Below are 12,126 nucleotides of genomic sequence, written 5' to 3'. Positions count from 1 at the left end.
AGCGGCATATTTGTTAATGTAAAATGAGAGAGTATTACATGTATCACTATTTTAAAACATTTTTGTTTTATTTAAAAGCAATTCCTTCCTTATATATTAATCAGTATGCAGAGCACAGATTTACGTCTGACATTATCTAATGACATGCTGTTTGTTCATGTTTTTAGTGAATATTATCATTTTGATTAGTTTTTCGCACAAATCTAACATTAATATATATTGCTGACCACGAGTATGATGCATGTGACCCAAATATACCATTACGCATGCGTGTACATTTAATTCGAATTAGCTTTGCTTTGCGTTCACACGGAGCTAATGCGAAGTAAATTTAATTCACGCTTCCACTGTCGTCAGCCAATCAGAATCGCGGAAGAATTGTCCGCCATTACCTCCGTCAAAACTTATGATGACGGAGGTTTTGAGGTACAGATGTTTTAGCCTGATTACTTCGAGTTCTCAAAAAATTGGTGGAATTGTGTGCATCGGGGAAATGCAACAGTGATTCACGTTACCCAGAAAGGATACTAGAAGTAATGTTTATCCCATTCCCAAACCCAAAATCACATAAAGATTAATGTTTACGTTGGATAAAGGCGTGCGGTAGGCCCCACAGTAAGAGCAGAATGGACCGGCACACAAAGTAAGTTATTCTTAGCAGACAATTATGTATTAGTTAATAGTAATAGTTAAATCAGGAACTGATAATAATACATGCCCATGTCATGTGTATACATGTACAAAGAGCTACAGGTGCTTGGGTTCAGGATCCCCCCCATTCTCCCGAATTGGCTGAATAACCTGCACGACTTGATTTAAATTATTTCTTGTTGAAAATCCTACTAATGCATGTCAACAATGTCATGCATACCCCAAAATAGCTCTTTTTAAGAATTTCCCCCATTGAATATAACAATTCGTGTAGCTAGGTTATTCAAGGGAGGAGGGGGGGGGGTGTCATGAACCCAAGCACCTGTGCTAAGAGCTACACAATACTTTTTTTTACTATAATATTATCTATTAAAAAGAATCCCCTATCTAAACTATTTTCATATCTAGGGTCAATTCATTTAATGTTTACCCCAATATATATGCAGTTTCTGGTCTTATGTCTTAAATTTTCCCTGCTCAGCCATACATATCATAACATGACTGTAAGAGCGCCATATTCAAAGTTTTCGTTCCATGATTCCTACAATAGATCATACCAGGGGATAAAGTTCTAAAGTTTCAGTAATCAGACTAATTCCGTGGTCAAAGTTTTTAAATATCAATAGAATTTATGTCCATATATATTTTGTAATAAATGGTTTTAAATTCGAATTTAGATTTCATAATAATTCGAGCAAACTGAAATTTTACAAGTAGCTAATAAATTGTTGGATGTAATGTATGCATAGGATCTTTCATGTAATAGATCAGGTCACCTTTTAAAATTCCATGGCCCCTCTCGGCATCTATGTTTTACTTCCAAATGCCAAAAAAAAAAATGTTGTTTCTTTATAGATTCATTGGATATACTTGTAACAGCAGCACAAGTCAGAGAATTTACAAGACCAGTTAACAACAGCAGAAAATGCATTTCATCAACAGTGCATACTGAATCATCATATGTAACTCCAGTTATCAATGGAAGCCCAAGATTAACCCCACCAACAGACCACCCCTTTTGACATTAACAGTACTCTACAGCAAGAGAAAAAAAACCCCAGGGATGTTTTTATATTATATCAGTTTGAGACATGCCACATTTTGTACTTTGTTAGAGTTTTTTTTATACATCTGAGTAAATTCCCCAGTGTGTAAAAAAAAGGAGGGACATAACAAATATGACAAAACAATCGCAGTTGTTATTAACACTGATGAGGCTGAGACATAATTTTGAAATCAAGGACTTGGCATGAAGATTTTGTATTTCAACACAGTGTATCGGTGATATATTCTGTGCCTGAATTGACCTTATGTTGTGTTAGGTTGTGTTTCAATATAGTCCTATAGGAATGATATTAACAACATGACAACTGAATAAAAGCTCATTTCCCAACAACCATCGCTATCATTGATTGTGCAGAAAGGAAATCACAGAAACAATCTTCTTTAAAACTACAGTTACAAATTATACATTCTGACTACAAATCAGCAACAACCTAAAGGGGACTTGTGGATTGTGATCCTTTAGGGGACACAATGGAAACTAGCTGTATGCTAATTTGTGTTATCTTGGATAAATAAAGGCTATTATTATTATCATATTTGTTAGTGAATTATTTACTGGATCTACGTCAGATGTTGCTGTTACAGAGAATAGTGGATTTTACAAACTCCTTTGTTAACTGATGGTGGGTTGAATTATTCTGGAAGGGGAATTCATTTTGGCAGACAAAGGTTTCACGATATCCAAAGAACCTGGGGGAAATATGTCTGCACCTCTGTATCTCTGTCGGTGTATTCCCACCAGTTAGTATATGTATATATATGGAGACATCAATAAAGTTGGATAGTTTGCACCCTACTAACTCCTGGGCAAAACCCAGGGTTGAAGAGAAAATTGTAGAGCATGTGAATTCATTGTGTACTACTTGCACGGCTACCCATGTCCTAAATCATAATGTAACGGTTATGCAAGAAAATTCGTTTGGAGTGTTTCCGGTTATGAGTTAAAAGAGAACAACACGCCGCTTCGACAGGTAGGTAGATCTGAGTTTTTCTTGTTTATGATAATTTAACTATTGTTGACGAAAATCGGGGAATGTAGTCAGCTGTAGAAATGATTAAAGTACACGAAATAACCACGATTACCCATATCTAAAGCGGCAAGACGACACGAGATGATTTTCCGAGAGGAAAAAGGGGTTGAATTTTGAATATTTCTCACGATTCTCGATTGTCAGGGTCAATATCGGCTCAATCAACTAACCAGTCGAAATAAGTTGACCACTCTAGAGACGATTTGTGCAAGTTGAAATTAAAATATTCTACTTTTTTATGTTGGTGTTTGTATTATGCCAAAATTTCTATCCAAACGGGTCAGGTAATGCTTTAGGAGATAAGTTATGATTTAATGGATTGGATATGATTTAGAGGAAAAGTTGGTTAATACATATCCGCTGCATCTTTTGTTATTACAAAAGGGAAGCAACGTGTATTGTCCAATTTTTTGCTATTTTCAATGATCTGGTTTATCAAGAAACCAAACGTCATGCGACTATGATTAAGTTTATATTACTCAGTACCGGAAATATTTGAAAACCCAAGTAGTATTTCATGTAACATTGCGTCTGTGTTAACACAGGCACCTGAAGTATAGATATTACTACCCCCCCCCCTCTATGATAATTTTTTTGTGGCAATAATTTCTCTTTTTATACCACAGGCACTTGTTTCATACACGAGTCCCCCTCCTTAATAAGGAGGGGGGGGGACTCATGATGTATGAAACAAGTGCCTGTGGTATTATTAAGGAGGGGGACTCATGTATGAAACAAGTGTCTGTGGTATTATTAAGGATGGGGACTCATGTATGAAACAAGTGCCTGTGTTTTATACGTATTTTATTATACCGGTAGAAGGCCAATCTCTAAAGCTTCCAAAAAGCGTGAAACGATTACATGAATCGAGAGAGGGATGAGATAGACAGGGAATTCACACATTTCAGAGAAATTATTGGACCCCCCCCAAAAAAAAAATTATCAAAGGGGGGGGGGGGTTAGTAATATCCATACTTCAGGTGCCTGTGGAAAAAATACAAGTACTGATACTATACTAAAGTGTTTTTTTTTTTACCGCTAACTTCAGCTGTTCCTATGCAAATATTCATTGAGCGTTTTCATTTCCATTCCAATACAACATGCACTATTCATTCTATTATTTTGTATTTTACAGATGGAAAGAACCCAGCACAGGTGTGGATATATATAAAGGATGCGACAAAGTTTATCGTCAATTAAAAGGGGAAACGGACTTTGCATATGAAAATTCAACATAGCTTTATTGACATCGGTCACTTACTTGTTTTGCTTTTGTTGTTTTTGTTTGGTATTTAACATTAAAGAGAGATTACTTGAGTATGGTCTCTGGTTATACATGTACCTACTTCCGTTCAGATTTATCAGCATTTTACAATCTGAGAGTTGTCCCTTCTTAAGCTCTCTTCTAAAACATTTCAAAGCAAACGTTACAGTAGGTAAGACACTTCACTTTGTATACACGGATGTTTCGAGTGATGCTTGTGTCAACATAATGTTTTACGGGCTGTTATTTCTTTGCATAGAGCCCATTAGCTAAGTACTTCGTTACTAGCTTGAAAATACGGATGTATATTTAATTGCTGTTATAAAATTTAGAAATTCATTTCAAAATTAAGAATTATCTCCCTCATGCATAGCTCTTATCCTTGGACGAATTTGGCTCCACTTTTTTGGCACGCTGGTTTTGGCTATATTTAGCTCTAAAACTTCATAGTTATTTCGGATTTCAAACATTTGGGTTGAGCATCACTGAAGAGACATTATTTGTCGAAATGCGCATCTGGTGCATCAAAATTGGTACCGTATAAGTTTTACATAGAAAAAAAAACGGCATCAAATTGCAGGTACCTTTCTTAATAGCAATGTTTTTGATTTTTCACAAAGAAGTAGGTTTTGTAGGGCATCTACTCTCACAATTATCTTAACGAATCTGCATTAGAGAAACAGCAATTTTGGAAGAACTCTGCCACGTTTGGTTAATTTTCATTCAGTAGTTCTCATGTGGAATTTAGTTAGCGGACAAAAGACGCCAAATGGTGACAACAACTAATTTGATATTATTGGTCAGATGAGGAGTATTCCGAATGTCCATTTTTGTTAGTTTAGTAATTATTCTACCACGCTCAAAATTAACTAGTATTTTTATTACACATAAGATTCTGACATGTAATCAAAGTTTAGTCCAAGTCTCTGCGGCTGTAACAGCTTAGAGTCGTTTATTCTGTAACCACCATGTTGCCTGATGGGTTGTTCTCTGGCATGTCGATTTGGTGCATTCGGTAAATACATTTTTTTTTGGAGGCGATCTCTGTCTAAATGGTCCCTGTGAAGTAGAAAAAACGTTATCATAATCACAAGACCATATCATGATGGCTTCCATGCTTATAAATTCATCCTAAAGAGTAAATTGACACAAGATCGACACCTTCATGTATACAGTGTATCACCCCCCCCCGGTAATCTGACTATGGCCTATGGCCCCTTAACCATTATACTAGGAAATCAATAGATTTCTATATCCTAATATGAACTAATTCCTTATAGACTTTAACATTTGGTGTTCTGAATTTGAAGTAAAGTACTAGACCAGAAAATGCAAAGCAACATCATATTCTGTGCAACATCATGAAGCGATTGGTGGACCATTCTTGGCACACTGGTTTTGGCTGCGGATAACTCCGTTTGCCTGATGGGGATGTGGGGCTCACGGCGGGTGTAGCCGATTGACGGGGATGCTTACTCCTCCTAGGCACCTGATCCCACCTCTGGTGTGTCCAGGGGCCCATGTTCGCCCAACTCTCTATTTTGTATTGCTTATAGGAGTTATGAGATACGTCACTGTTCGTTATCTTCACCTTTCATCAAGAAAGCATAAGCGTTACCTAAGTATTTGACAATTAAACGTCATGCATAAATATTCGACATTTACATAATCCGTTAATTTTCTACATAGTCATAAATAAGTTGCTTATACACACCTTAGAATAATACACTCTATCTTCTTCAATTCTCTGCATCTACTATACATACAGTTGACATACTATCTGGGTCTAGTCTTTGGTTCCGGATAAGCTGCATCTTTATTTAGTTTTGGTGAATATGTTCCTGAATAAATATACATATACGAGTACAATGCATGTACATTGAAGAAAAATATCTAAAGCTTATACATTTTTTTTGCATGGGAAAGAGTAGAAGTGAATTCGCAAATTGAAAACGGTATCAATCTTTTTCTCCATAACACGACTAATATTTTTCAAATACCTTCGTTACAAATAAAAAAAATTAATTTCAATAAATCCTAAGTCATGCATTAATGGTTATTACAGATCCAGAATCGTACATACTAATCTAAATTACGTCAGGTAATACAAACTCATTCAGGTGCGTACTGTATCTATCAGTGGGGTGTGTATTAACCAAATTTTCCTCTAAATCTTAACCAATCCATTAAATCATAACTTATCTCCTAAAGCATTACCTGACCCGTTTGGATAGAAATTTTGGCATAATACAAACACCAACATCAAAATAGTAGAATATTTTAATTTTCACTTGTACAAATCGTCCCTAGAGTGGTCAACTTATTTCGACTGATTAGCTGATTGAGCCGATATTGACCCTGACAATCGAGAGTTGTGAGAATTTTTCAAAATTCAACCTCCTTCTGCTCTCGGAAAATCATCTCGTGTCGTCTTGCCGCTTTAGATATGGGTAATCGTGGTTATTTCGTGTACTTTAATCATTTCTACAGCTGACTACATTCCCCGATTTTCGTCAACAATGGTTAAATTATCATAAACAAGAAAAACTCAGATCTACCTACCTGTCGAAGCGGCGTGTTGTTCTCTTTTAACTCATAACCGGAAACACTCCAAACGAATTTTCTTGCATAACCGTTACATTATGATTTAGGACATGGGTAGCCGTGACTTGTATACAATGTGAGGAATTTATTTAAAATGATAAACATTTCATAAGAGAGTAAATTTATGTCTAACTTTGGGAAAACTTACATTATGATGAATATAAACTAGTAGATTACTTAAATTTTCCTTCGAAATGTGTGAATGCTCACAACTAAGAAAATGTAAGAATTTGTGCTGATTCATTGACAATTAAAATAGACAGATATTGTAAACCATTTATTCTTAAAGAACAATGATTATTCCATAGTTTTGAATTATTTGTTGAAAAGAAAAAAACCATGTGGTACTTAATTTATTGTCCTATTTATGATAAACTACTACTTTAACTAAGTATTATATTGTGTTGCTGATCCTATGTAATTACAATATGTACTATAGTACAAGAGGTTGGGTAATAGGGCTGTGCGGTGCACCGAAAATTTCGGTGCACCGCGATTCATACCATTCGATTCGATGCACCGATTACAAATTCCGGATTTCGGTTCGGTTCGGTTTAGATTTTACTTACACGAAAACAACAAATATGGCGTCCGAGTGATGTTGAAAACGTGTGGAGTTTTATGCAACAGAGATTTAAATCACTACTGTGTTGAGAGTTAGCATTTTCACCACTATTATACCAACAGAAGATGGTCCGTAAGATCATTGCAGTTTATCTTTACATGACATATAGTATTTCTGTCAGTGGTGGAATGAAATCAACATCGTAGGTAATGAAACAGATTTGACAGTTAATATGAGAGAAGTAAATCAACAAAGGAGAGATTTTCAAAGACTCTCAATTGATAGAATTATTGAATTTTTGCATATCAATGAAAACAATATCATATACATTTTAGATTCACTATAGATTTGTTTAATAATCCAAAACTTATGTAGCACATTAATATAACAAATTTTGATAGACTGTCAGTGTTCTTTTTTCTATCAAAGTTATAAAATGCCTTTATAAATAGACATGATGTTTACAAATGACGACATATAGTTATATAACTTGAATAAAATCAAATCAAATATGCTACTCATTAAAATTGTTAATTTCTGTGGTGTCATTAGATAAATAGCCGTGTTTCGAGTTACTCCGGAACACAGTGTTTATTCTGTGTTTAGTCACGCCGCGTCAAAAATGTTCCACAGGGTTACTTCCGGTTTATCGTTGTTTACCAACAGTCGACACTTCGTGTATTAGGCCTAGGCTTAATTTTGTCGATCATCATGAAATTGAAATACAAATTGAATAGTTTGGGGTGTATGCGGTACATATTTGTTTATGAGCGTTTGATAAGCTACTATTGATCTACGAAATACAACGAAAGACTTCGTCAAGAACAGAAGAAGACGATGCATGTCGTGTAACTCACACAAGGCCCAGCTGTCTAGTAACCGGAGGGGTAAAGGAAAAGAACATATTAGACTCACTGAAACCTGTCAAACAGGTAAAATGAAAATTATGACGATATTTTATATATATACAAAACACAATGTGCACTGCTTCATAAAGCAGGCATTAGGTCCACTCGGGTCCAGTACAGTCTAGGGCCTATGTGAAATAGAATTTACGTTACCAAATCAGGGCCAAAATGGGCATAAACATGTAACATATATAACCAGGTCCATTCCAAAGACTATTTCTACCTACGTAGCTATTAATAGCTACCTAGGTATTTAAAGCTACTTAAAGTAGCTACTTTTACATGTTTTTAAAGATATAAATAAATAATAATTAAGGCACATCTTTTAAACAGGTCAGTCGTTTTATGTATCATGTTGTGCATGTGCATGACAAAATTCGGAGTGTAAATTTATATACTTTACGAGGGTGGAAAATGTAGAGGAAATTGCGTGAAAAATCGACTCAAAAACTTTTAATGTAAGAGTGCATGAATGTTAACTTTAAAATTAATAAAGATTTGTAAAACATTCTAGACTTCTTATCATGTATCTTTGATCCTAAGTTCCTAGAGAATGGAAGTGGGTGCAGTTATTGATGCAAATTTGAAAGTAATCATTTTTTGTCCAATATTTTTGTGGTATTCAATGTCAGTATAAGTGAATCAAGAAATTTGGTACACACCATGTTGCGCCGTTCCTGCGTTTGGCCACGAAATGCAAGTAAAGGAAAACGTAGGTAAAAATAGCTACCTGGAGTAGGTTTAAATACCTAGGTAGCTATAAGTAGCTACATAGGTAGAAATAGTCTTTGGACTGGACCTGATAATTATTGATATAAAATTTAGATAATGACAATACACAGTGAAAAGTAATAGATTAGCTATTATAGGTATTTGAAATGGCTTTATTATTTAAAGCTAGTTTAGATTGAATTAGACTGGGTTTCTAAGTGCAATGATATAGCCATATGTGGGCGAGGATAAAATTATCTACTTGGGTATAGTCAATATGCTGTCTAATTTGAAAATAATTATTTATCAACTAATACTTGTGTTACAGATTAAGTCTTTGGAGTTCGACTTTTAATGATATACTCATGTAATTGAAAGAATTTTTAGCATGACTATTTATTGTTGTAGTCATTTTATTGACTTTTCACAATCCAGTAGGTATTTGTGATTACTGCTCATATTTATATCACTGAACAAAATATATATCTGATCATGATTAAGGTAATATTATTCCTTTCAGCAACATAATTTCAATTATGTGCTCATAGACTGGTCCAGCACAATCTCTAGTATACTTAGCTATATAAATATGCTAATCAAGCTATATAGCTTTGTAAAGCTAATTGAAATTGCTTGATATAACTATTTCAAATCTTCTATCAAATATATTTTTAAAGCATAAAAATTGAATTTCTAAGTGAAAATATTTCATCCTTGTACTTGAAACAACACACTGTAAACAAAAAAAGCTTCTTAAACTATGTACCTTAGGAAGAATTTTGAATTCAAAATTGTCAAATGTTTAGGATTATTAAGTTGTTACAGATTCCACATTGTAAAGTCATCATATACTTATCAAAGCTTCGACACACACAAGGTAGTGGACAGTTATCAATACAAAAGAAATTCTCTTTTCATGAAAATTCTTAAAATGACATATGATCTATACCTAAAATAGTGTTGTGGTTAGTTCAAAGTACATGTATATTGTTATGTGTCATTGCACTTAAGAAATTTAATCGAAACTAGCTTAATGAAGCTGTTTGAAATAGCTTTATAAAACTATATAGCTAAATATAGAGATTGTGCTGGGCCTGATAGATATAGCAATGCAGAGGAAATCCGTCATATGCATCAAAAGTTTGAAAAAGGTGAATTGACTTAAATATAAATAAAATCATGAAAACTCGTACATTCACAGTTTTAATATGAATTACTTCATGTATTTAAAAATAAGTTAAAAAAAATATACATGTATGTACAGTGAACAGTATTTTTAACAAATACATGAATTATAATTTCAGCATTATTATTATTTTTTTTTTTTTTTTTTTTTTTTTTACATCTTTGCTTCTCAAATTGACAAAAGTCTATTATCAATATTGTGGCATCCCTCCTCTTTTTCAGGTATATGGGAACAGGATCATTTTCCATGCCTTTCACTTGAGGTCTTCAGTTTCATCATTAATCATCTGAATGTCGGTATGCCAAACTCTCATGATGTCATGCCATTACTGGATATTCCTTAACACTGGTTTATTTAAGCCACACTAACTATAACATTGCCAAAATATTAGACTGAAAATTTTCAAATACACAAGATTTGAAGCAGCAAAAGAAAAGAATTACATATGTATAACACACAAAAAAGAAGAAATTAATTCTCACCTGGCTGATATGAACTTTTTACTCCTTTTTAGCTCCCTTTCACTGCATACCAGCCAATAACTAGCAGTCATTATATGCAGATCAGCCATTGTTATCAACCTGTGTATATATATGTTGAATGAAATATGAATGAAAATTGTTGTTCTTTGTTATTCTTTTTAAAATATATATATACTCAATAGTATATTTCCTTACACAGTATTGAATCAAAGGGGTAGGAGAGCAAATACATAATATATAACCTGGCTCATGTTCAGCTGGTTCCATTCTTGTATATAAGTGGTTTGAGTGGAAATGTACATATCTGATGTACATGTACATGCAAAGTACCTTGATTGCACAGGCAATATGCATCACTTGTGTTCGAATTTACTATTAAAGAGTACCCCAAGCGATGCATATTGCCTGTGCTTGATTGGTATTAAAAGTTGGAGAAAAGATCAATGTTCTTTGATATAATTCAAAATTTTGCAATTTATGAACACCGTTGTAAAATACATACACTGCTCAGATGTGGATGAGGGTACAAGTATACCTATTCTTAAGATTGACAAGATTTTGCACAGTCTATATTACATTTTTAAGAGTCAGTACAAACCTCTTGGTTTTCCTAAAAGTTAATATAAGGAAACTTGCTAGAACAATGATGTTCCTTTGTTGGTTCAGCTTTCACGGAATGTAATAATCGCACTCAATTTTGGTTGCTCGTGGTTTTCTACACAAATGACGCCATCGTTTCCTCTGCGTGAACGCTTTTCCCGGGTTTGGGAAAAGGTAAACTTTGACATCTTCCCAAGTAAATATATATCCCTTGCTATCCTTTATCTGATTTGCGACAGTTTGTGCCGCAAAATCTATATTTTGTCAAAAACAATTTTGTTACCAGTGTAAACAAAATTAACCGGAAGTACCCCTGTGGAACATTTTGCTCATATCACGTGACCGGCGTGGCTAAATACGAAAAATCCCGGGTGTTCCGGAGGAACTCGAAACACGGCTATTGGACCTAACATGAACCGAATCGAAAATAACCGAACCGTGCTGTTCTGAATCGAAACCGAACCGAATCGAGCTAACCCTGAATCGTCCCAGCCCTATTGGGTAACTAATTAAAACAGATGTTTTACAAACAGGAAATTGTTTTTTGGTCCGAGTCTTTATAATATTCTTGTTTATAATCCAAGTTTTCTATTGTGTGCCATTTAACATATTCTTGACTGTACTGTCAAAATGGTGATGTCTATCAAACATTGTACACATTCTTTCTGTTGATTTGCAAGTTGGTTTTTAAAAAAAAATAGAAATAGATATTTGGGTGGACGTGGAATAAAAACTTGGAATGATCTAATTAACCCATTACCATTAAAAAAAATATGCATGTAAATATCTCAATGTAGATATCTAGATCTACAATATCCATTCAAGTATAACTGAAGTTGAACATTTAATGGAGGTCACAGATGGTAATTGAGCTGCAATGTAAATTCTTGATAATATTTAACTGTTTTTCATAAGTAAATCATAAATAATAGTAAAATAAAAGATGCAAAAGCAAGCAAGCAGATGAAACATTTTATTGAACCGGTCAACGCAGCATACATGTATATGATATAGTTATTCAGTTTCAACCGAACAACAAACATCGTCAATTCCGTAACA

The 12,126-nt window shown here is 34.1% G+C and overlaps 3 long non-coding RNA genes across 4 annotated transcripts; 2 read left to right on the top strand and 1 right to left on the bottom strand.

Annotated features, from left to right (window-relative positions):
- Positions 1-378: 378 nt before the first annotated feature.
- LOC125673378 (uncharacterized) lies at positions 379-2,250 on the top strand. Its single transcript, XR_007369468.2, has 2 exons — positions 379-643; positions 1,507-2,250. It is a non-coding gene; the product is annotated as an uncharacterized LOC125673378 (long non-coding RNA).
- A 5,501-nt stretch (positions 2,251-7,751) lies between these two features.
- Positions 7,752-10,603, top strand: LOC130053458 (uncharacterized). Of its 2 annotated transcripts, none has more exons than XR_008802040.1 (2): positions 7,752-8,112; positions 10,207-10,603. It is a non-coding gene; the product is annotated as an uncharacterized LOC130053458 (long non-coding RNA). The 2 variants fall into 2 exon arrangements; XR_008802041.1 differs by lacking the exon at positions 7,752-8,112 and adding an exon at positions 8,967-9,065.
- Positions 9,985-11,465, bottom strand: LOC130053459 (uncharacterized). Its single transcript, XR_008802042.1, has 2 exons — positions 11,066-11,465; positions 9,985-10,566 (listed from the first exon to the last, which is right to left on the bottom strand). It is a non-coding gene; the product is annotated as an uncharacterized LOC130053459 (long non-coding RNA).
- Between the last annotated feature and the right edge of the window lie 661 nt (positions 11,466-12,126).

Source organism: Ostrea edulis, chromosome 3, assembly GCF_947568905.1.
Source record: "Ostrea edulis chromosome 3, xbOstEdul1.1, whole genome shotgun sequence".
Lineage (NCBI taxonomy): Eukaryota > Metazoa > Mollusca > Bivalvia > Ostreida > Ostreidae > Ostrea > Ostrea edulis.
This window is presented reverse-complemented; position numbering and strand designations above follow the sequence as displayed.